The sequence below is a fragment of the Pseudopodoces humilis genome, chromosome 12 (genome assembly GCF_049639895.1).
Source record: "Pseudopodoces humilis isolate 2021_Gansu_Grassland_sample_001 chromosome 12, ASM4963989v1, whole genome shotgun sequence".
Lineage (NCBI taxonomy): Eukaryota > Metazoa > Chordata > Aves > Passeriformes > Paridae > Pseudopodoces > Pseudopodoces humilis.
Window position 1 is genome coordinate 10,299,562 of NC_142211.1, and position 23,570 is coordinate 10,323,131.

Consider the following 23,570-nt stretch of genomic DNA (forward strand, 5'->3'; position numbering starts at 1 on the left):
GATTGGCTGCTGTATTCACCACCAAGAAGATCACATATACCTGCTATGGGCAGTGTTATAGATACATATTATATTGTTGGCTTTTCGCAAATATTGGAATGAAGGTTATATGTATAAGATTAGAAAATTTTGTTGTATTAATATAGTTTCCTTTATTTCTGTTATTGATGAAACTTAGAAATAGTGGTATAATACATATATGTTAGGCTATAACATAGTATTAAAATAAAAAAACAAACAAAAAACCAAAAACCTACTTTTGTGTGTATAACCCAAAGACTGAAAATATAACTAGAGACCCCCTGCATTCGTAAACTATCTCATCCAGATAAAGACCGCCTGACCCGAGTTCTGGGGGAGGAATTTATTGCATTTCTGTTATCAGGGAATGTAAATCTCGATGGCGCCAAGAAGATTGATCTATTGGGAAGGGGGCAAGAGAAAACTAAACAGAAGAACACCAAAGATCCTAAGAAGAATGTATGAATATGTATGAGAATTTATGAATATGTAGTAAGGTTTTGTTTTTAAGGGACAATCCTTTGTTAGTAAGGTGTGCTCTCTTGGCTGAATGCAGAGACACCCGGCCATATCTGTATACTTTATCTCCTAATTGTCTTTTTATTAAACTTTTAAAATCTATAAGAAAAATATGTGAACCTCATTTTTCACAGGCAGCACCCCCATAGGCAAGGGAGGTGGGGGTATAAGCCATGCCGGACCTGTTATTCCTTCTTCTGTCATTTATCCTTTGCCTTTTCCCTTTCAGGACACCGGCAAGGCCATGTTAGAAATGATACTGAAAGCTTTACATGGTAAAACACTGGGGTTCCTTTCTTATTACTCACACCCATGTCAACAGTTACTGCTAGGACCCATCCAAATTAGGTATTTACATGCATAATGGGAAAAAATATTGGATTACAAAAAATTTAGGAACAAGTGTTAACAGATTGGGAAACAAATGTCCAAAAGGAGAAAAATGGATTTGCTTCACAGTTGCCATCAGAGGAAAAGTACAATGTTCGGTAAAGTGTTGGAGTCTGAGATATAGAGTGTGTGCTCTTGTTTTTAATACTTAGTTCTAGGATTCAAAGAAACACTGAATTTCATATAACATGAAATTCATGAGCATGTTTTCATGGTGATACATGAAAACAAATGTTAAAGTTAGATACAAAAAGTGTAAGTGTGTAGATTAGAAAGTTTTTTTAAATCACTGGGTAAAAAAGTAGTTTAGAGAACAGAAGACAAGATGGAGGATTTAGGGTGTTATCTCTTGTCCTTCTTTCTTCTTCATGTTCTTCTCCTAGGGGTTTTTGGGTAGTAGTAAGTGATTGGATAGAAAATACTGTAGTGCAGCACATAGGTGTTGGGTCATTGGGTCACTAAGAAAAATAATTTAGTTGGCATCTGTTAATTGGGTAAATGGACATATAAAATACCTTGAAGAGAATCTTTGTTAGCCATTTTACCCCTTTTCTATCATAGTGCACATAGCTCCTTGTACCTTGTAATGCTGATAACAAAAGAATAAACTACTGAGACCTAACAAGAGAAACTAGCCTCCCTCTCATCAACCTTCAGTTCAAAGGGAAAAAGAACCTGACCCAAAAGTCCTTAACGAGACAATAAAGGAACAAGTGGTAAGTAAAAAGACAAAGCCAGCACAGCAACCTAGCCCTGTATTAACCTCATGTCAGGACCTGTATGCAGAGCTTAAGCAGCAGTTAAACGGGGAAATAGATATCTCAGGATTAGGAAAGAACCTGTTTGTGGAATTGGGGGAGAGGATAAGTAAGGAACTTAACATAACCAACTGTTGAGCCTGTGGAGGAGCTTTGATGACAGAAGAATGGCCATGGAAAGGTAGTAGCTTAGGCCTGATGGAACTCCTTAAGTGGAACCGGACAGATATAAGAGGGGGGACCCGACCAGAAGGGTGAGTTCTAAGTTCAACAGTGATAGGGGAAGAATGTCTCTGGCACACTGGGAAAAATTTTCTTAATGAAGTGGGAAATACTCCCTGTAAAAGGTATAAAGTTAGTAATGGAACTTCTACATGGTGGATCCCAGAGGAACCAACTCTGTATTGGAGTCAGAGGAAGACAAGAGAAAAGAATTGTGTGTGTGATAATGAAACCAGCCTCTCCCAATGTAATGATAGAGGGAAAAATCCTTGTTTTGGAATCACAGAAATATCCAAATTTTGGGAAAATATAAATCAACAGAAAAATGATTATTGGAAAGCACCAGATGGCTTTTTTTGGATATGCAGATAAAGGGCATACCCAAGCCTCCCTTCATGGTGGAAAGAGAGTTGTACTCTGGGAATCATTCAACCAGGGTTTTTCCCTTTACCAGGATCAGATGGAGATCAATTGGGAGTACCAGTTTATGAGGACCTAAAAAGAAATAAAAGGGAATTGATTGGAGGATTTAAAAAATGGGGAGATGAGGAATGGCCCCTTAAACACATACTGGAAACATATGGGCCAGCTACCTAGGCACAAGATGGGAGTTAGGGGTACTGAACCCATATTTACATGCTAAATCACATCGTAAGACTCCAACCTGTTGTAAAAATCATAACTAATAAAACAGCCGGGGCTATGGAATTAATAGTCAGTCAGCAATGCCAAACCAAAGCTGCAGTGTATCAGAATAAGTTAGCCTCAGACTATTTATTGGCTGAAGAAGGGGGTGTTTGTGAGAAGTTTAGTGCATCAGATTGTTGTTTGAAAATCAATGACAATGGGGATGCCATTCTAGACATTGCCAAGAATATCAGAAAGATAGCCCATGAACCGGTCTAAAAATGGGAATCAGTGATGGCCACTAGCTGGTGGGACAATGTATTGGGAATAGAATGGTGGAAGAAGGTAGGTTTCTTCCCCTTATGTGCTGCAGCGGGTTTAATATTTCTTCCTTGCTTGATCCCCTGTTTAATTTGGCTAATCACCAGTGTAGTCCAAGGCATGCAAGGGGTAAAAATGCTTATAGACCCAAAATTGGCTACATCTGGAATGGCACAAAAAAATCATGGTATTAAAGAAACAAAGTAATATGAAAGACCCTTTTGAAGAAGCTAAACTGATTTGTGAAAAAAGTGAGTGAATACTAGAAGCCAGAAAACAAGAATTATTGCTCAAGCCAAATGATTTATAAAATAGAAGAAGGGGAATTCTTATAAATGCATACTGTGATGTTGGCTTTTCGCAAGTGTTAAGATGAATGTTATATGTATAATATTAAAATGGCTTTGCTGTGTGAATGTAGTTTTTTTCTTTTTCTCCTGCTATTAGCAAGAATTTAGGCGTAGGTCGATATAGTGTGTTTTAACTGCCTGAGCGGTTAGGATAACCTCCAGTGAACAGATGATGGGGCCCAGGCCGCTATCAACACTCACTGCCTGTGGAAAGAAGGAGACAAAGCCCAAATTAAAAGATGATAAGACGGGAATTAAAACCACAAGCCAAGAAACATGCATGGTCTAAAAAGGCGGATCCAAGGAGTGACCATGCAAAATAGTTCCTGGAAAAGTTTGAATATGCATAAAGTCTATGCAGTAGAAATGGTATATAAAGGGTGTTTCCAAAGCACCAGGTGTGCTCTTGGCAGAGAGCCAAGCACCTGGCTGTTTTAACCTTTTGCTTTATTGTCTTTGTTTACTATTGTCTTTTTTATTAAACCTTTTCAAATTTACCAAAACAATGAATGTCATTTTTCACAGTACCAGGACCAAATCCCTTTCCCCAATTCTAAACTGAGGATAAGTGTTACTTATGCGCTTTCAAGGAGTGTTATGAGGATAAAATTGTACCCAATTGAACTATGAAAGAGAAAAGCGCTGTATACTAAATATTAAAACCTGTTATTAAACTGAGTCACTTTATAGATACAAACATTAATCTCCCTTCCTTTGACCTCTGGCTTTGTCAACTTCAGTCGTGATTGGTTTTTGAAATTAGTTTAACATCGTGTATTTACAGTTAAATACAATAAGTATTTACACTCAGAATATGGATACAGCCATACATACATACTCCTGCTCTTTTACTAAAATTGCTAAATTGCAATCTTAGTAATAAAAGCAGGAATACCATGCACATTTTTTTTGTAACGCTGAACACCCAAATACATTTTGAAAACAGGGTAAAAGCCTTTTATATTTATGGTCATAGCAGGTTACATCTTAAATATAATCAACTCCCAAGTTATAAGAAGCAGCAGCATTTAAAAAAAATTAAGGACTTTGATCATTACATTAAGAATTTTAAAAGCAACTACTTTCAAACTGAGCAACCACATTCAAGAACTGGTGTCATATATAAAGAACTTAATCTTGAAAAGTAAATAGAAGCAAAGAGGCAGTTTGACTAAAATAGGCAAAGGATAACCTATATCACAAATTAGGGTACAATAGTAAACTCAGTAAGTCAAAATAAGATTCAATAAGGCGAAGTGCTGGATCCTGCACTTGGGTCACAACCCTATGCAGTGCTACAGGCTGGGGGAAGAATGGCTGGACTTAGGGGTGTTGATCGACAGCTGGCTGAACATGAGCTAGCAGTGTGTCCATGTGGCCAAGAAGGTCAATGGTATCCTGGCCTGTATCAGCAACAGTGTAGCCAGCAGGACGAGGGAAGTGATTGTCCTTCCGTACTTGGCACTGGTGAGGCCGCATGTCAAATCCTGTGTTCAGTTCTGGACCCCTCACTACAAGAAAGATATTGAGGTGTTGGAGTGTGTCCAGAGAAGGGCAATGGGGCTGTGGAAGGGTCCAGAGCGTAAGTCCTATCAGGAGTGGCTGAGGGAGCTGGGGGTTCTTAGTCAGAGAACAGGAGGTTTGGGGGACCTACTCGCTCTCTACCCTGACAGGAGCTTCTAGCAAGGTGGGGATAGGTGTCTTTTCCCAGACAAGTAGCAACAGGACAAGAGGACATGGTGTCATGGTGTAGCTTTACCTTTAAGACAGCTTAAAAAGAGAGGAAGTTAGAGCTGCTAGTGGCTGATGGGAGTTTTTCCTCCTGACCAATTATCAGTCATTTCCAAGAATTGACAGCAGATCTGGCCATTAAAAAGTGAATTCAACTTGTAAACACCCCCTTAAGAAGTACAGACAGAGTTCTCTTGCTCTCTTTGGTTTCCGGCTTTTGACAAGGTAACAAGGTCTGTCCTGGCCTCCTTCCCCCCCCCCTCCAGGCCGAGAAGGCCACAGGGAGGGGGGGGAGAGAAGCAGAGTCGGTCAGCTGAGCTTAGTTTTCAGTTTCTGCTGCGGGACTGAAACCTGACACTATGAACTCTTGTAGCTTTCTAAAGCTTTTAATTCTTTTACTACTTAGATAAATGAACAGATTACTCCTTTTTCTCAGAAAAGACAGAGAACGAGAGAGACAATCAACATGTAAAAAACATCATAGAACCAGTAAAAACAGTGAGAGAAAGAGTTAAGTTTAAATAAGAAAGAGAGAATAAGGAGATGCGTACAGCTGAAATATCTTTTTGTAAAAGCTATGGAAATGAGTAATAGTAGTTTAAAAGACTCCTTTAATTCATGACTAGAGTATGGGAGGAATAGAGTATTCAAAGTGTGGACTTTTTAAAAAAAAAGAGAGAGTGATTGTGATACTGTGAGTTGCTGGAGATGGATAGAGTGAAGATTTTTTGAAGCCTTGAAGAGCAAAGCAAAAGCTGTTTTCCAGGAAGGCTCACAGAGACAGATGAAGAAGACTTCTGCCTTTGAATAACTCATCCTTAAAATAGTATCCCTAGACTCATTTGACCCATGCACACCTCGGAATAATGTGTAATGAGAGGAGTGAACTCTAAAACTCCATAGATCGGCAAAAAGAGACTTCTGTTTCTCTACAAAAAATGAAAGAAAGACTCTAGCAAAAATTGAGACTGTTTTTGACAACCAAAGTTCTAAAGTTTTTTTGTCTCTATGTTATCATGTGTACAACAGAATAGTTAAGTGGTGAGAGATAAAAGAGTTTTCTAGAAGTTTATTCTAGTGTTCTTATTCTTGTAGTTTGTTAATAAACTGTTTCTATTCCTTTTAAGTTTTAAGCCTGTTTTGCTCTTGTTCAAATCCATATCTCACAGAAAGAAATAGTAATTTTTTAGTTACTGGTTTTAAACCACAACACATGGCCTCAAGCTGTGCCAGGGGAGGTTCAGGTTGGACATCAGGAATAATTTCTTCATGGAAAGGGTTGTCAAGCATTGGAATGGGCTGCCCAGGGAGGTTGTGGAGTCACCATCACTGGAGGCGTTTAAGAAACAAGTGGACTTGGCACTTAGTACTGTGGTCTGGTTTACAAGGTTGAGATCATTCAAAGGTTGGACTTGATGATCTCAGCAGTCTTTGCCAACCTTAATGATTCTGTGATTCTATGAATCTAAATTTTTGTTAATATAATGGCAGAACATGGCATCTTCAAAGTAAACTGCTTCCCTGGTCCATATTTCTGAAGTATCACAAGCATTGTTTTAATCTTCAAATGAAACGAGGCCACATTATTTATTCAGCCATGCTGAATTTTTTGAACTTAATTTTATAAAAATCTTATGAATTTAAGTATACAAGTGAAATGTAGATTAATACATTTTTATTAAATATAATCTCATGGCAGAATCAAGAAGATATGGGAAAACAATTACAACTAAAAGCATGTGTATTATGCAAAGATTGAATGGTCCAAGCTAGAAACCAATAATATTGTATGTTGATTCACAACAGAATAGTAACTGATTTTATAAACTTAGTGTGCTCTGAATTATTCTAAATAGTAGTTATATTGAAACAAAGTTGATAAAATTACTTATTGCAAAATATTATGCCTTAGATTCCCCAAATGATTCAAAGTTCAGACATAATTTCATCTTGTGTTTCATTTCATAACTCTTGGCTAAAATATAACAATTGTGCAGTAGTGCATAGCATTAAAGAAAAACAGGAACTACTGTGAAGCAGACAGCGCTAATAAGAAAAAATGTAAAGGATTGGTGTGATGGTTTTGACCGAGTAAGTGTTAATGTTTTCCACAGTAGCTTCTATGGGTGTATTGGGTTTGCATGACCAGGTTTTGGTAGTGAGGAAGCTACAGGGGTGTCTTCTGTGAGAAGCTGCCAGAAGCTTCCTTCATGTCCATCAGAGCCAGTTCCAGTTGGCTCCAAGATAAACCCCCTGCTGCCCAAGGCCAAGCCCATCAGTGAAAGTGGTAGGACCTGTGATAAGATTTTTAAGAAAATTAAAGAAATTACAGCACAGAAGCAATTTGGGTCAGTATAGAGAGAAATGAGAATATGTGAGAGGAAAAACTCTGAAGACACCAGGGTCAGTGGAGAAGGAGGGGGAGGAGGTGGTCCAATGCCAGAGCTGCGATTCCCCTGCAGCCCACAGTGAAGACCATGGTGAGGCAGCTGTGTCCTTGGAGCCCACGGATGTCCACAGGGGTGCAGAAATCCACCTGCAGCCTGTGGAGGAGCCCCATGCTGGAGGAGGTGGATGTGCCTAAAGGAGGCTGTGATCCTGTGGGAGGCCCCTGCTGGAGCAGGGTTCTGGCAGGACCTGTGACCCTGTGGAGAGAGGAGCCCATGCTGGAACAGGTTTGGTGACAGATGTGACCCTGCAGGGAACCTACACTGGAGCAGCCTGTTCCTGAAGGACTGCACCATGTGGAAGGGTCCTACATTGGAGCAGTTTGTGAAGAACTGTCCCTTGCCAGGAGTCACATTGGAGAAGGTTAGGAGAACTGTTTCTTGTGGGAGGGTGTGCTGGTATGAAAGTAAACTGGTGGGAGAAATGAACCTCACTCAATTACTTTACGAGAGATTTCAGGACGGAGTTACAATTTGAGATATTACAATAAATGCAATGATACACAGAAAACTGGCTTAAATCTACAAAGCCAGAGTACAACCGGGCACCCTGTGTTGGAGTCTGGGATACAGAGTGTGTGCCCTTGTTTCCGATATTTAGTTTTAAGATCCAGAAAAACACTGAATTTCATATAACATGAAATTCATGAGCATGTTTTCATGGTGATACATGAAAACAACTGCTAAAGTTAGATAGAAAAAGCTAAAAGTGTGTGTAGATTAGAAAGTTTTCTTAAGTCACTGGGTGAAAAAGTTAGTTTAGAGAACAGGAGACAAGATGGAGGATTTAGGGTGTTGTCTCTTGTCCCTTCTTCTTTCTTCTTCATGTTCTTCTCCTAGAGGTTTTTGGGTAATAGTAAGTAATTGGACGGAAAATGCCGCAGTGTAGCACAGAGGTGATGGGTCATTGGGTCATTAAGAAAAATAATAATCGTGTCTATTGTTAATTGGGTAAAAATAGGTATAAAAATAAAAGAATGGCATTGTTCAGAGCCATTTTGTGCTATCGGGCACAGGGTGAGCCACAAGGCCTTGTTGTACCATCGGAAGAAAGAAATGCATGAGATTACAAAGAATTAACCTTGTGCAGCTAGTCTGGAGAGACCTGCCAAGTTTTGAAATGACCTTCTAATAAACACGAGAAACAAGATTCTAACGAGCTTGGGAGTTTTAATCTGTTGGGGGTTAGGTGCCTATTTCTTTTTTTTTTTTTTCTAGCTTGCCTGTGGAATTTTTACCCATTAGTTGCAGGAACAACCTAACTGTGGGTACTTAGTGGGTGCTTGAGAGAAGACCAAGAGTTCGGCTGGGTCCATCGGGGGAAGGGGGCAGGACAAAGGAGGGTGGGGACAGTTTGGCGGACTTTTCTTCAGCTTTGAAGGACACTTGGAGCGCAGAGCTGTTGCAGTGGGGAGAAGGGAATTTCGCCATCACCCAGAATAATGCTGACCAGCAAGAATGATGACCAGCAAAAAATATATGTTGACCAGCAGAAAATAAAACTGTGAAGAGCATGATCCAAGAAGGCAGAACCAGGGAGGGGACATGCTTGAATATGCATTAACCCCTCACAGCAAGGAGGGGATAAAAAGGGGATCCCTGAGATACCAGGTGTGTTCCTGGCAAGGCGCCAGGGCACCCGGCCATTTTAACCCTTTGCTTTATTTCTTTTGTCTCCTAATTGTCTTTTATTTATATTAAATTCTTTTTATAATTTATTAAGTGAATCTCGTTTTTAAGAATTTTGGGGGCTCGTCCGGGATAAGCACCTCACCTCTAGGACCACCAGAGATCCAGAACGGGGAAACAGGCGTGCCCCTGCTGAGTTCAGCAGACCCCGCTCCGTTTCTCCTAGCGTGGGCCAAGCGGCTGCAGGTCAAAACCCCGAGGACAAGAAGGAGAGGAATAAAGCAAAGGAAAGGGGAAAAGGTTCCCTAAAAACCGCGGTATTTTTGCTCCATAATTCTTGTGCACGAAGACCCAAAGAAGAAGACGGATTGTAAGTAATCTTTGGGGGGGAGTGGGAAGCGGGGGTTGCAAGATACCCCCGGGGTTACTGGGACTGGGTCTCAGGGGAGGGGTTAGCCCCTCGGGAAAGGGAGCCCAAGGTTTTCCTGGCACAATCCACTGGGAAAACAGAGTAAAATGTGGATTCTCTAAAACTTTGTCAAGTTGAGGATTAAATCCAAGAAATTTGGACTTAAAACTGCCAAATTGAGGAAAAATCCAAGAAACTTGGGATATTTGACATATTACAGTGCCCTTGGGCGTATATTAACAAGTAACTGGGAAGTAAAGAGCACCTTATTGTCTTGCTGTGACTGGGTGGAGTTGAATGAACAGATGTGAGAATGCGTAAATAGGTGTGATTGTTGCGTTAAAGTTTGTGGGGATTTTTTTGGAATTGTGTTGTTAAAGAGGAAAGGTTTCCTGTGCTGTGCTGGAGTAAGAGTGAACACGGGTCAATGTTTCCACAGGGACTGGATCACGGTGGGGACACATGGAGTGATTCGCTTCCTCCCTGCGAGCTCCTGTCATGGAGCCCCGGGGTGGGGCAAACCAGAACTGGGTTTTGTAACCCAGGAGCCGCGGGGGTGTTGTATCAAATCTGTTCTCAGCGGGATAGCAGCTCTGGTCTCAGAATAAAGCCAAGGTTATCTTTAGTGGTGATGGTCCCTCCGCGCCTTTCTTCCCCCCCCGGGCAACAAGAGCTGCTTGCGGGGGAGGGATCGCTTTGGTGACCTGGTATGTGATTCAGTGTTTGAAGCTGTTTGTTTTTTGGTTTTTTTAGAAGTTTTTTTTTTGCCCCACTGTGGCGGCGGTGAAAGGTTTTCCTGGGAGATGGTGCTCCCAGGGCTACTCCCTGCTGAGCTATTGGGACGGAGGGGCGGGTCAGCCTCAGGAGTGCAAGGGAACTCCTGGAGCTCCAGCCGGCGGTGAGTCGGGCCGAACCCTGATAAGATCAGGGCACGGAGGGTGCCCTGAGGGGATGAGTTCAGCCTATCCCTTTTGAGTAAAGTGAGGGCAGGGGCCTTCTAAGTCTTGGTGCCCCTGGATTGTTTAAACTTATTTTGGAGCTCTCAAGCCACAGAGCTGTGTTTAGGTGGCTGCCGGCAGGCTGGATTGAACCACAGATGCTGGTTCGGGTTCCCTGCTCCAGGCACAGGGGGATCGGAGGAGCTCTCAGTGACTCCTGGAACCTCCTGAAGCTATGAAACAGGCCGGGAACATGCCCAATGGTGAGAGAGCCAGGCGAATCCCTCTGGGACCTAGGTTTTCTATGCCGGGGTCTTATGAGACCTTAGGCACATTAAGTTCTGTGAATCCGAGAGTAAAGACTGGTGTCAAACTGTCTCAGAGAGCTTTTTCTTAGCCAGATGTGTGAGTGGGATATGGAGCAGTACTGGCGTATGGTATCAGCTCCAAACTAAGGGAGCTGCAAGTTGCAAGCCTTTGTTTTACCGGGTTATGAGAGAATTCCGTGTATGATAGTGCTGTGGGCTTCTGCAGCAGTAAGCTGTGTCGGTGCTTAAAATTTGAGATTTCAGGAAGAGCAGAGAAGTTTTGGAGAGAAGCTTAGAAGAATTCCAAGAAATGCATCCTGGGAGAAAGTGGAAAAAGAAGTAAGCTGTGTTTGTTTTTTTCTTGAGTGACTGCAATATTTATTTTGTAGAGAAACAAACCCATTTCTTAGTATGCCTTCCAATTTCTTTACTTTAGTGAATATCGTAGAATTTTGTGGTTGATTTTAATTTTAAAGGCAAGTTACAGTAATTTGCATAGTAGTCACTTCTTAAGGTGAAAACTTATCAGGTTGTCAATAAGTGTGAGAGCTGTTAGCCCTAATGTTGTTTGTGTCCCGTGCTCATGGGCGCAGCCTATGGTTCTTAACAGCAGAACCTGGTGCCAGCCTAAAAGCAAAATCCTGTGGATTGCTGTAAATCTTTTTACTGCTGCTGAAAATTATTTTGTCTCTCTTTTCACAATATGAAATGCTGATCATCTCTCTGATGATTTCTAAAAAGTTATTGTGATAGTGTGTTTAGCTGAAGATCAGGCTCAGAACTGCCATGATTTCTTATTCTTTTGAATTTGCCAAGAAAGTGCACATGTCTCTAGGAGTGCTTGTGTTGTTTTGCAGCTGTGCTTATTACAGAAGCAGAAGTGGACCCAAGTTAAAAGATTAGAATTAAGATTGTTGGTGTTTTGAATTGAGAAGAGAATTGTGGAGACTCTAAACTTGGGCTATTTTAATAAGTACATGTGTTAATTTAGAGATGAGTCTTATTTTGTGAAAGAAGAGTTTGAAAACAACTGTAAGACTGGTTCTTGCTATAGATTGTTCACAGTATATAAGCTGCAAGTACTGTTGAAACATAAAGGTATTGTCAGAAACTTGTCAATGTATCTAAATGCCTATAAGAATAAAAGACCTGATCATATCTTGTCATGAGAAAAGTTACACTAGAGATTATTCACATTAAGCAGCTGTGTGAGGACAGACTCCTTTGTACCTGTAGAAGAAAATTTAGAGAAGAATGATGTCTGTGTCTTCATTTCTAGCTTGACTGAAGATCTGTTCAAGGCCATAGAAATAGTAATTGCAGGTTTGTTTTAGTTGGTAAAAGTAGCTGGCTAGCTGACTGGTCTCTGTGTCTAGCGCCTTTGGGGCTTTGGGGAGGGTCCCCAAAAAAGGAGGTGTTAGAATTTGTAGTTGATTCTGAAGCAAAGTAATTTGTGTAGTGGAGATTCTGGAGGGATGTGGTGTAAAGAGTGCGAGATGATAGTGGCAGAGAGAGAGAGAGAGGTTTGCGATGCCTTTCATTAGAGTTGTAAAGATTTTTAGAAAGAGAGTGAGAAGTGTCTTGTTGGCTCCGAAGAGTGTGCACTGGCTTGTGAGGAGAAAAAAAAACCAACTTTCAAGCGCGATTAGAGGTGAGAATTGTGCCCGAAATAGGAGATGTTAGGAGCATCTGGAGCACTGGGTTAGGAGTTGCTAAGTTTAGGTGTTGTTTTATTGCTTTTATGTAAAGCGGCTGCAGCAGGACCCGGTCCCGGTAAGTGGCGAACAGCGGGGCCCGGTGTGGCGGCTCCCGGTCCTCTCGCACCCGATGTGAAGGGTGGCAGAGGGCGGTTCGTGAGGGGCGCTGCTGGAGTGGGACCCGCCGTGTCTGTGCCAGGGTCTCGAGGGGTGCGAGGTGCCGGCAGCGATCGCCGGCCTGGCAGCGGTGCTGAGTGAGGTTTGCTGCTGAAGAGCGAGCTGGCCCAGCAGAGGAGCCCCAGACCAGAGCACTGTGGACTCCGGGCTCTGCCCCTCGGCTGTGGTGAGAGCTGAGTGTGTTTGAAAATGCCAGTCCTGTGTGTGAAGGGACGGCACAGCAGGGAAAGAGGGGACACGAGCTTTGCCTCAGGGTCAGCATGCAAGTGACAGCCTATGGGCCCCTCCCTGCAGAGCGAGCTGCTGAAACAGCCTGCTCGGCCCAGAGCTGCAGCAGCAGGAGGGGGAGAGAGAAATAGCCTAAAAAAACTGCTGTGAATGGGAAAGAAAGAACAGAACAAAGGCCGAAGAAACAGACCGGTGTATGATGAGACCAAAGCAAAAATAGTCTAGCTCGTTAGGTTCTGAAAACCTCATCAAGGTGTTTAATTTCTTGAAATAAGATCTCTTTTTCTCTTATTTTTTTTCTCTTTCTTTCTTTTACTCTTGCTGTTAAAAGGAAGGGGTTTGTTCTAAGAAACCGATAAAAGAAGTTTGTGAAGCTAAACAAGTAAATATTAACCAAAGGGTAAAAAGGTAATGAATGTAATTTATTTGAAGTCAAAACTAACCTAACCTTCCTTGTTTAAGTAATTTGAACGCGCAGAAAGAGATTGGCTCCTATGTTAACTGTTAAATTTCGCTTAACCCAAGAATTTTAAAGAATACTGATGGAAAATTTTGATGTGATGTTTTCATTCTCCCTGTGTTATTAAGAAATTGTTTTCAGGTACTACTGATAATTAAGGCAGAGAAGCTGCAATCTGGACCAAAGAGTGAAGTTGGATTCACACCAATAAGATCAAAAGACCTGAGGACTGGACTGTAACACCCAAACAGAGTGATACAAACTGGACTCTTGGATAGAGGCCGGCGGTAATGAACTGAAACAATCCAAATGATCCAAGGAATGAGCTAAGAATCACGCCTAACTGAGAAGTAAGACCAAGCCTGTATCAGTAGTTTCAAGTCCTGCCTGGACAAGTTCTGGGACACTTTCAATATCCACCTTGGGGAGGAAAACTCCCACTCCAAACAGGAGGACTGGGGCTGTTTTGGTCGGGAAATCCTCGTATATTTTTGCTTTTGCTTGTGATTTGTATAAAGGAGGGGGGGAGAACCACAACTTCCATCAGTGCCACATCATATACCTTGTCTAAATCATCCCAATACGGGACATGCTATCTGGATTAAATATAAGTGTTTAAATTAGAGAATAATAGCTATTATGGTTCACAAAGTTAAGCCTCTCATTGCAGGAAGTGTTGGGTACCAAATCTATTAAGAATAACTTAAATGATAACTTTTTTTTACAGATGGGAAATTACTAGTGCGTGTTGAGTGGGAAGGACCTGAGGAACGGTGGGAAACTGCTGTTAAAAGGTGTCAAAAGAAATTTGCTTGGAAATTACAAAAGAGGAAGTGACAAGGAAATAGGGGGCAAGACCAGACTGACCACTACAACTCGCCACCGAGAAGAATATAAAACACCTGCTGTGAGCTGCAACCTCATAGGCAGGATTGGTGGGGGTGTAAGTCATACTGGACCCCTATTATTCCTTCTTCTGTCACTTATCCTTTTCCCTTTTGGGACACCAGCAAAGCCATGTTACAAATGCTATGAAAAGCTTTACATGGAATGACACCGGGGTTTCTTTCTTATTACCCACACCAGTATCAATAATCACTGCTATAACCCATCCAAATGAAGTACCTGTATGCATAAAGGGGAAAATATTAGACCACAGAAAATCTAGGAACAAGTAGTAACAGATTAGAAAACAACTGCCCAAAAAGAGAAAAAGATGAATTTGCTTCACAGTTGTTGCCAAGAAAAATAACCAAGATTTAGTAAGAGAGCAAATGGTAAGTGAAAAGATAAAGCCAACACAGCAACCTAGACCTGTATTAACCTCATGTCAGGACATGTAAGCAAAGCTCAAACAGCAATTAAATGGAGAAAATTTCTTCATGAAGTGAGAAATACTCCTGGTAAAAAGTATAAAGTTGGTAATAAAACTTGTACATAGTAAGTTCCAGAGAAACCAACTCTGTATTAGACCCAAAGGAAAGTAAAAGAAAAAAATTGTGTACATGGTAATAGAACCAGATTCTCCCAGTGTAATAATACAGGGAAAAATCCTTACTCTGGAATCCCAGAAATGGCCAAATTTTGGAGAAATATAAATCAACAGAAAAATGACTATTAGAAAGCACCAGATGTCTTATTTTGGGATATGTGAGAAAAGGGCATACCCAAAGCTCCCTTCGCAATGGAAGGGGAGTTGTACTCTGACGAGACAGAAATCAGTTGGAGGTGTTGGTTTTTGAAGTCCTAAAAAGAAATAAAAGGGAATGGTTTTGAGCACCTCAAAAATGGGGAGATGAGAAATGGCCCCTGAACACATATTGGAAACATTCTTGGGCACAAGATGGAAGTTGGGGATATCAAACCCCAATTTTTGCATTATGAAACTCCAAGCTGTTGTAGAAATCATAACCAATAAAACAGCTGGGGCTATGGAACTAATAGCCAGTCAGAGATGAAAAGCCAGAGCGGCAATATATCAGAGTAAGCTGGCTTTAGACTATTTATTAGCTAAAAGAAGGGGTGTTCTGTGAGAAAATTAATACATAAGATTGTTGTTTTCAATGACAATAAAAATGCCATTCTAGATATTGCCAAGGATATCAGAAAAATGGCCCATGTGCCGGTCCAAAATGAAAATCAGTAATGACCACTAATTGGTGGGATAATGTATTGGGGATAGAGTAGTAGAAGAAGCTAAGCTTCTTCCCCTTGTAGCAGTACTACAGCTGGTTTAATAGTTCTTCTTTGTTTAATCCCCTGTTTAATTTGTCTGATCACCAATATACTTCAAAGCATAGCAAATGCCTATAGACCTGAAATTGGCTACATCTGGAATGGCAAAAACAAAAAAAAAAAAATCATAGTATTAAGAAAACAAAATAATGTGAAAAATCTGTTGGAAGAAGCTAAATTGATTTGTAAAAAAAAAAAAAATGAACGAGTGCTAGAAGCTAGAAAACAAAAATTATTGCTCAAGCCAAATGATTTATAAAAAAAAGAAGAGGAGGGGTTTGTTATAAATTTGTATTGTGATATTGGCTTTCGCAGATGAATATTATATGTTAAATACTTTCTAGCTATGTATGTACTTTTTTTTCTTGCTAACAAGTCTTAAGCTTAAAAGAATTTCCTAGGTACAAGGCAAGGAAACCCCAGAGGGCAAGGACAGTGGGGCCCAAGCTGTTATCAAGAGAACAATAGAGGCCAAACTGTTATCAGCGGAAGATATGAAACCCAGCTGTCCTCAGGGGAAGGATGACGGCCCCGGACTGTTATCTGCCCTGACCATTTGCAAAAAGAAAGGAAACCAAACTCCAGAAAAATGCTGACCAGCAAGAATAATGATGACCAGCAAAATATATATGTTGACCAGCAGAAAATAAAACTGTGAAGAGCATGATCCAAGAAGGCAGAACCAGGGAGGGGACATGCTTGAATATGCATTAACCCCTCACAGCAAGGAGGGGATAAAAAGGGGATCCCTGGGATACCAGGTGTGTTCCTGGCAAGGCGCCAGGGCACCCGGCCGTTTTAACCCTTTGCTTTATTTCTTTTTTCTCCTAATTGTCTTTTATTTATATTAAATTCTTTTTATAATTTATTAAGTGAATCTCGTTTTTAAGATTGCTAATGCTGTAGTTATTATTGTTTGTTTGCCTTGTTATAAATACTAGTAAAGAGCTGTTATTCCTATCCCCAGATCTCTGCCTGAAAGCCCCTTGATTTCAGAATTTTAATAATTTGGAGGGAGGGGGTCTACATTCTTTCATTCCAAAGGAGCCTCCTGCCTTCCCTAGCAGACACCTGTCTTCTAAAACTGAGACAGATTTTGGCACCCAATGTGTGGCACTGAGAGAAAAAGAGCAAAAAAGGAATAACAGTTCTTAAATAACCTAACTTTTGTGTGCTAGATTTAGAAACCTTGTTAGCTAGAACCATGTTGTTTAGCTTACCCAGGTTCGGGTGGCATGTGGTCACGGCTATATTTCTCTTATTTGCTGCACCTTACCTAAATATGGTTCCTATAACTAAGGCTACTGTGGCTATTATCCAGTTTGTTTTGTGTGTTGATAAAGTGAGAAATTTATGGATGTTTAACATCCTCTGGACAGCGGGCTCATGGATTCAGAGCTGTCACACACTAACTGGATGGTTTTGGAGTTGCTTCAATAATGGTACCTACTGGGAGAAAATGACAGCTAAGAAAATTTTCCCCCAAACTTTCACCCCGTTCCTTCGGCCTACCCCACCAGTTTTAGAAGGGTTAAAATCTTCTCTGAATGCTAATGACATCCTACAGTGGCTGGTGTTGCTGATAGGCCTGTTCTACTTAGCATTCACAGACAAAGGGAAATTGACTGGGGATGCTGGTCCAGAACCTGGCACAGCCCCAGAGACAGGGGGTGCTACTCAAGAAACTGGCACAGCCCCAGAGCCTGCCCCTGCCCCACAGCCCACCTCAGAAATTAACCACCCACAGTGGGTGGGGGTTCTGGTGAAGGAGATGTGTGAGATGCTAAAGGAGTGCATGTCCACAGCTTCTGGGAAACCCTCCCCCTGCCTCGAAGAGGGAGAGTCTGATGGTGCAGCAGTGGAACCCACAGACGTTACAACTGTCCAGTTTCCAGCTGAACCACAAGGGCAGTCACAGCCAGCAGCAGTTGCCCCTGTAGAAACGAAGAAGTCTAAGATGAAATCACAGCACCCTGTTGATAAAGATAAGAAAGGAGGGCCCTCACAACCCACAGGGGAGCCAGAAGTTGAAATCATTACAGAGTCTCTGACATATGACTGTCTCTGTAATCTGCAGAGATATTGTGAGGCGGGGGCGTGACGCTTATAAAACCTGGTTACTTCACGTTTGGGACCTTATAGGTGCAGGCAGGCAACTGGATGGTGGTGAGGCAAGGAATGTAGAGCCCTTGACCCAGGACTCAGGTGTGAATCAGGTATTCCTCAGGGATCCAGGGCCCCTTTCCCTCTGGGAGCGGCTTTTGATGAGTGTAAGAGAGGTTTGTCCACAGAGAGAGAGTGGAAGAGCACTATTATAGAAGGGGCTGGAAAACCATTGAGGAAGGGATCCAACAGCTGAGAGAAGTGGCGGTATTAGAAGTCCTTTTTAAGAGGGGTGGACAGCATAATAATGACCCCAACAAAGTCAAGTGTACTGAGCAGATGTTGTGGAGTCTGGCAAATCTAGAGCCATGTGAATACACCACCTATACTGCAATAATTAACGCTGATAACAACCGAGAGTGGGTTCTGTCACCACCAGGCTTAGACATTTCGAGAGTATAGTCCATGGCCTGCAGCAGGCTCAGGTTTCTGCTGTGATTAAGTAACTCAAAGAGGAGATGAGGGAAATGAGGGAAGAGATGAGGAAGAGCAGTTCCCATATAGCACCAGTGCGAGTCACAAGCCCAAAACTCCAAGCCCAACGTCCCCCAGCTAGAGAGAGAGGGTACACCCCACGAGCTGAGCTGTGGTTCTTTCTACGTGACCATGGGGAAGACATGAGAAAGTGGGATGGGAAACCCACTCCTGCTATGGCAGCACGAGTGTGTCAACTCAGGGAGGGAACCATTAACCAGAAAAGTTCCACTAAAGTGAAGGTAGCCTCAACCTCCCGTGACCAAACTGCCAAATATTACAGAAAAGAGGATAATCCCCTTGAAAGAACCTCTAGCATGTATGCCCAAAGAAGAGAAGATGACCAGCGCTAGAGGGGCCCTGCCTCTAGCCAGGAAGAGGCATGAGAAAACCGGGTCTTTTAGATGGTGTGGATCCAATAGCCTAGCACATCAGAGCCACAAAAATACGAAGCTTTAGTTGATACTAGTGCACAGTGTACCCTAATGCCATCAGGACATGTGGGGGCAGAACCTGTTTCCATTGCTGGGGTGACGGGGGGATTGCAGCAATTAACTCTGTTAGAAGCCAAAGTGAGCCTGACTGAGAAAGAGTGGCAGAAACATCCCACTGTGACTGGCCCAGAGGCCCCATGTATTCTGGGCACAGACTTCCTTCGGAATGGCTACTACAAAGACTCAAAAAGACTCAGGTGAGCCTTTGGAATAGCTGCTGTGGAGGCAGAGAACATTAAGCAATTGAACACCTTACCTGGACTATCAGAGAACCCATCTGCAGTAAGACTCCTGAAAGTAGAAGAACAGCGAATACCAATTGCCACCTCGACGATGCACCGCCGGCAGTATAGGACAAATCAAAATGCTGTGATCCCCATCCACAAGATGATCTGAGAACTAGAGTGTCAAGGAGTGGTCAGCAAAACCCACTCACCCTTCAACAGCTCCATTTGGCCTGTGCGCAAGTCTGACAGAGAATAGAGATTGATGGTGGACTATCGTGCATTGAATGAAGTGACTCCACCTCTGAGCGCTGCCGTGCCGAATATGCTGGAGCTCCAGTACGAGCTGAAGTCCAAGGCAGCGAAGTGGTATGCCACTACTGACATTGCCAATGCATTTTTCTCCATTCCCCTGGCAGCAGAATGCAGGCCTCAGTTTGCCTTCACGTGGAGGGGAGTGCAGTACACTTGGAACCGACGGCCCCAGGGGTGGAAGCACAGCCCCACCATCTGCCATGGACTGGTCCAGGCTGCCCTGGAAAAGGGTGAAGCTCCAAAACATCTGCAGTACATTGATGATATCATTGTGTGGGAGAACATAGCAGTGAAAGTATTTGAGAAAAGAGAAAATATCATCCAGATTCTCCTAGAAGCCGGCTTAGCCATCAAGAAGAACAAAGTCAAAGGACCTACTCAAATGATCCAGTTCCTGGGAGTAAAGTAGCAAGACGGACAGCGTCAGATTCCCACTGAAGTCGTCAATAAGATCACTGCAATGTCTCCACCAGCCAACAAGAAGGAAACGCAAGGTTTCCTAAGGGCCATAAGTTTTTAGATGATGCACATTCCTGAGTACAGCCAGATCGTGAGCCCTCTCTACCTGGTTACCTGAAAAAAGAATGACTTCCACTGGGGCCCTGAACAGCAACAAGCCTTTGCCCAAATCAAGCAGGAGATCGCTCATGCAGTAGCCCTTGGCCCAGTCAGGACAGGACCAGATGTGAAGAATGTACTGTACTCTGCAGCCGGGAACAATGGCTTGTCCTAGAGCCTTTGGCAGAAAGTGCCTGGAGAGACTCAAGGCCGACCACTGGGATTCTAGAGCCGAAGCTACAGAGGGTCCGAAGCCAACTACACTCCCACAGAGAAGGAAATCTTAGCTGCCTATGAAAGAGTTCAAGCTACCTCAGAGGTGACTGGCACAGAAGCACAACTCCTCCTGGCACCCTGACTACCAGTGCTGGGGTGGATGTTCAAAGGAAAGGCTCCTGCTACCCACCACGCCACCAATGCTACATGAAGCAAGTGGATCGCCCTCATCACGCAGCACGCCCGTATTAGAAACCCAAATCGCCCTGAGGTTTTAGAGATAATTACAAACTGGCCAGAAAGTGAAAAGTTTGGTCTCACTGATGAAGAGGAGCAGGAACAAGTGACACGGGCTGAAGAAGCTCCACCGTACAACCAACTGCCAGCAGAAGAAACATGCTATGCTCTGTTCACTGATGGTTCCTGTCGCATCATAGGGATGAACCGTAAGTGAAAAAGCAGCCGTATAGAGCCCTACATAACAAGTTGCAGAAGCTACTGAAAGAGAGGGTGGATCAAGCCAACTTGCTGAACTCAAAACTGTTCAACTGGCCCTAGACATTGCTGAAATAGAGAAGTGGCCGAAGCTCTACCTCTACACTGATTCATGGATGGTAGCCAATGCTCTGTGGGGATGGCTGGAAAGGTGGAAAAAAGCCAATTGCCAGTGTAGGGGGAAAAAAAACAATCTGGGCTGCTGATGAGTGGAAAGACATCGCTACCAAGATAAAGAAACTGTCTGTGAGGGTCCGTCATGTAGATGCCCATGTTCCCAGGAGTCGGGCTAATGAAGAGCACTGAAACAATGAGCAGGTAGATCAAGCTACAAAAATAGAAGTGTCAAAAATAGACCTAGATTAGCAACACAAGAGAGAGTTGTTCCTAGCTCGATAGGCCCATGATGCCTCAAGTCATCAGAGTAGAGATGCCACCTATAAGTAGGCATGAGACCGAAGAGTGAACCTATCCATGAACAGTATTTCTCAAGTTATTCATGACTGAGACGTGGGTCACGATCAAGCAGGCCAAGCGTCTGAAGCCACTATGGTATGGTGAACGTTGGTCCAAATGTAAGTATGGGGAAGCCTGGCAGATTGACTACATCACACTGCCCCAGACCCGCCAAGGCAAGTGCTACGTGCTCACAATAGTAGAAGCCACCACTGGATAGTGAGAAACCTACCCTGTGCCTCATGCCACTGCCCGGAACACCATCCTGAGACTTGAAAAGCAGGTCCTTTAGAGGCATGACACCCCTGAGAAGACTGAATCAGACAATGAGACTAATTTCAAGAACAGGCTTATAAACACCTGAGCTAGAGAACATGACATTGAGTGGGTGTACCATATCCCCTACCATGCACCCGCTGCTGGAAAAGTTGAACGGTGCAATGGCCTGCTGTCTCCCTGAAAACTCAGCTTCTGAGCTTGCTGACATAGTTTTCTAAAGACTTTCCCAGGACAGTAACTGTAAACATAGATATGTGTACATTCTTTCTGTTACACATCTTGTGAAAGACATCTCTCATGGCCAGTGTAGTGGGAAAGCGTTATCCTGACCATCCAATCCCTGGCCGTGGTCAGAAACCTATAAATCCTGCGAGGAAAAATAAACTCTCTCTTCTTTTCACCACACCTCGAGCTGTGTCCGTGTGATCTATTCGTATCCAGCGGCAACAGCCTGCTTAAAACCAGCTTGAAGGCACTGGGTGGGGGGACTTTCAAGAACTGGGAAATTAACTTAGCAAAAGCCACATGGTTAGTGAACACCCAAAGTTCCACTAACCGAGCAGGCCCTGCCCAATCTGAGCCCTTTAGAAAACAGATGGTGATAAGGTTCCAGTGGTACATATGAGAGGTATGCTGGGAAAAACTGTTTGGGTTAGTTCTGCTTCCAGCAAAGACAATCCCATCCGTGGGGTTGTCTTTGCTCAGGGACCAGGTTGCACTTAGTAGGTGATGCAAAAGGATGGAGAGACCCAGTACATACCTCAAGGAAACCTGGTTTTTGAGTGAACTACCCATGACACTGTGCTTGTATCTGTATCTTTATGTACATATGTATATAGTTAAAGTAGTGTGCATTTGTGTATAATTTAAAGGTTTAATATTTGATGTAACATTTCAGTATGGGCAAAAATTCGGGGTGGATAATGTTGGGGGTCAGGTGTCTTTTTCTTTTTTTTTTCTAGCTTGCCTGTGGAATTTTTACCCATTAGTTGCAGGAACAACCTAACTGTGGGTACTTAGTGGGTGCTTGAGAGAAGACCAAGAGTTCGGCTGGGTCCATCGGGGGAAGGGGGCAGGACAAAGGAGGGTGGGGACAGTTTGGCGGACTTTTCTTCAGCTTTGAAGAAGGACACTTGGAGCGCAGAGCTGTTGCAGTGGGGAGAAGGGAATTTCGCCATCACCCAGACAGAGCTGCTGCTTCTTCTCCTTCTTCCCTCTTCGTTGGTGGCCTCGCACCCCCCTGTCCTGCCGGGACGTGTGGCAGTGCCAGGCACCACTGCGGAGCTGCTGATACACCTCAGCCACCAGCCCAGGATCTCAGCTCATCCCTGCTGTTCCAGCCGACTGTTCCTCAGAGCCCTGCAGGAGCACCGGAACTGACTGCCCTCGGGAGTTTGTGAAGCAAAGCCTCTCTTCCATCTCTTCCCGTCTCAGCCGAGAAAGCTGTCACGGGGTGCCTGGTTCTGTTTTCTTGCTAATGCTGTAGTTATTATTGTTTATTTGCCTTGTTATAAATACTAGTAAAGAACTGTTATTCCTATCCCCAAATCTCTGCCTGAAAGCCCCTTGATTTCAGAATTATAATAATTCGGAGAGAGAGGGTCTACATTCTTTCATTCCTAAAGGGGCTCCTGCCCTCCCTAGCAGACACCTGTCTTCTAAAACCGAGACATCATCAAAACTAGAGAACTGATATAAGCAGGGCTCCCCATGAGGGAAGATCCCAGAAGGAATTCAGTACAAAGGAGGCTGAGAAATCCAGGAAGAGAAAGAAAAATACAGAAGAAATGCAGCAGAATCAGAGAAAGAGAAAAAGGATTATTTAGAGAAAAGTTACACCCTGTTGGTCAGGGTGATGGTTGCAGTCCTATCAGGTGGTGGTTGCAGTCAAAAGCGGTGGTTCTGTGGAAGTTTTGGTCCTCCTCTGGATCTGTGGAGTGGTGGTGGTGGTGGTGGTGTCCCAAATCTCCAAAACCAGAGATTATATATGCTTAGGTTCGTTTGGTTATGCTCAGTACCTCCCTCTGGGTGGGGACTTTCACAATGGAATGATGTAATACTGGGAGTCATTGCAGTTGCCTCTTTTGCTGGTGCTATTGAGTCCATTATGGCCCATTAGCAGTGGTGACCACCTCAGGATGGGTGTGACTGTGGTGGTGCTTTCTCAGAGGGAGTTATGACAGCTGAGTCATTGGTATGAAGAAAAAGAAACACTACCCTGCCTTGCAGGGTTGCCTCTTTTTTCCTTATCTCATTTAACATCCATCTTGTAGCCTGAGGTGTCAAGTGTGCACTGGACAGCTACTGCAAACTACCCATCGTTAACAGTGTGTCAGAAATGAGGTAGAGAGGAGTCGAAGTAATTGTTTGTTACACCTACATACTGCTAAACTGGAACTCCTGTAACCAGGACAGAAGGAACCCACAAT

The 23,570-nt window shown here is 43.2% G+C and overlaps 1 protein-coding gene across 1 annotated transcript in view; it reads right to left on the minus strand.

Moving 5' to 3' along the window:
• LOC148183361 (zinc finger SWIM domain-containing protein 6-like) overlaps positions 1-23,570 on the minus strand; it is a 262,132-nt gene that overhangs the window by 124,653 nt on the left and 113,909 nt on the right. The gene's annotated exons all lie outside the window — the stretch shown is intronic.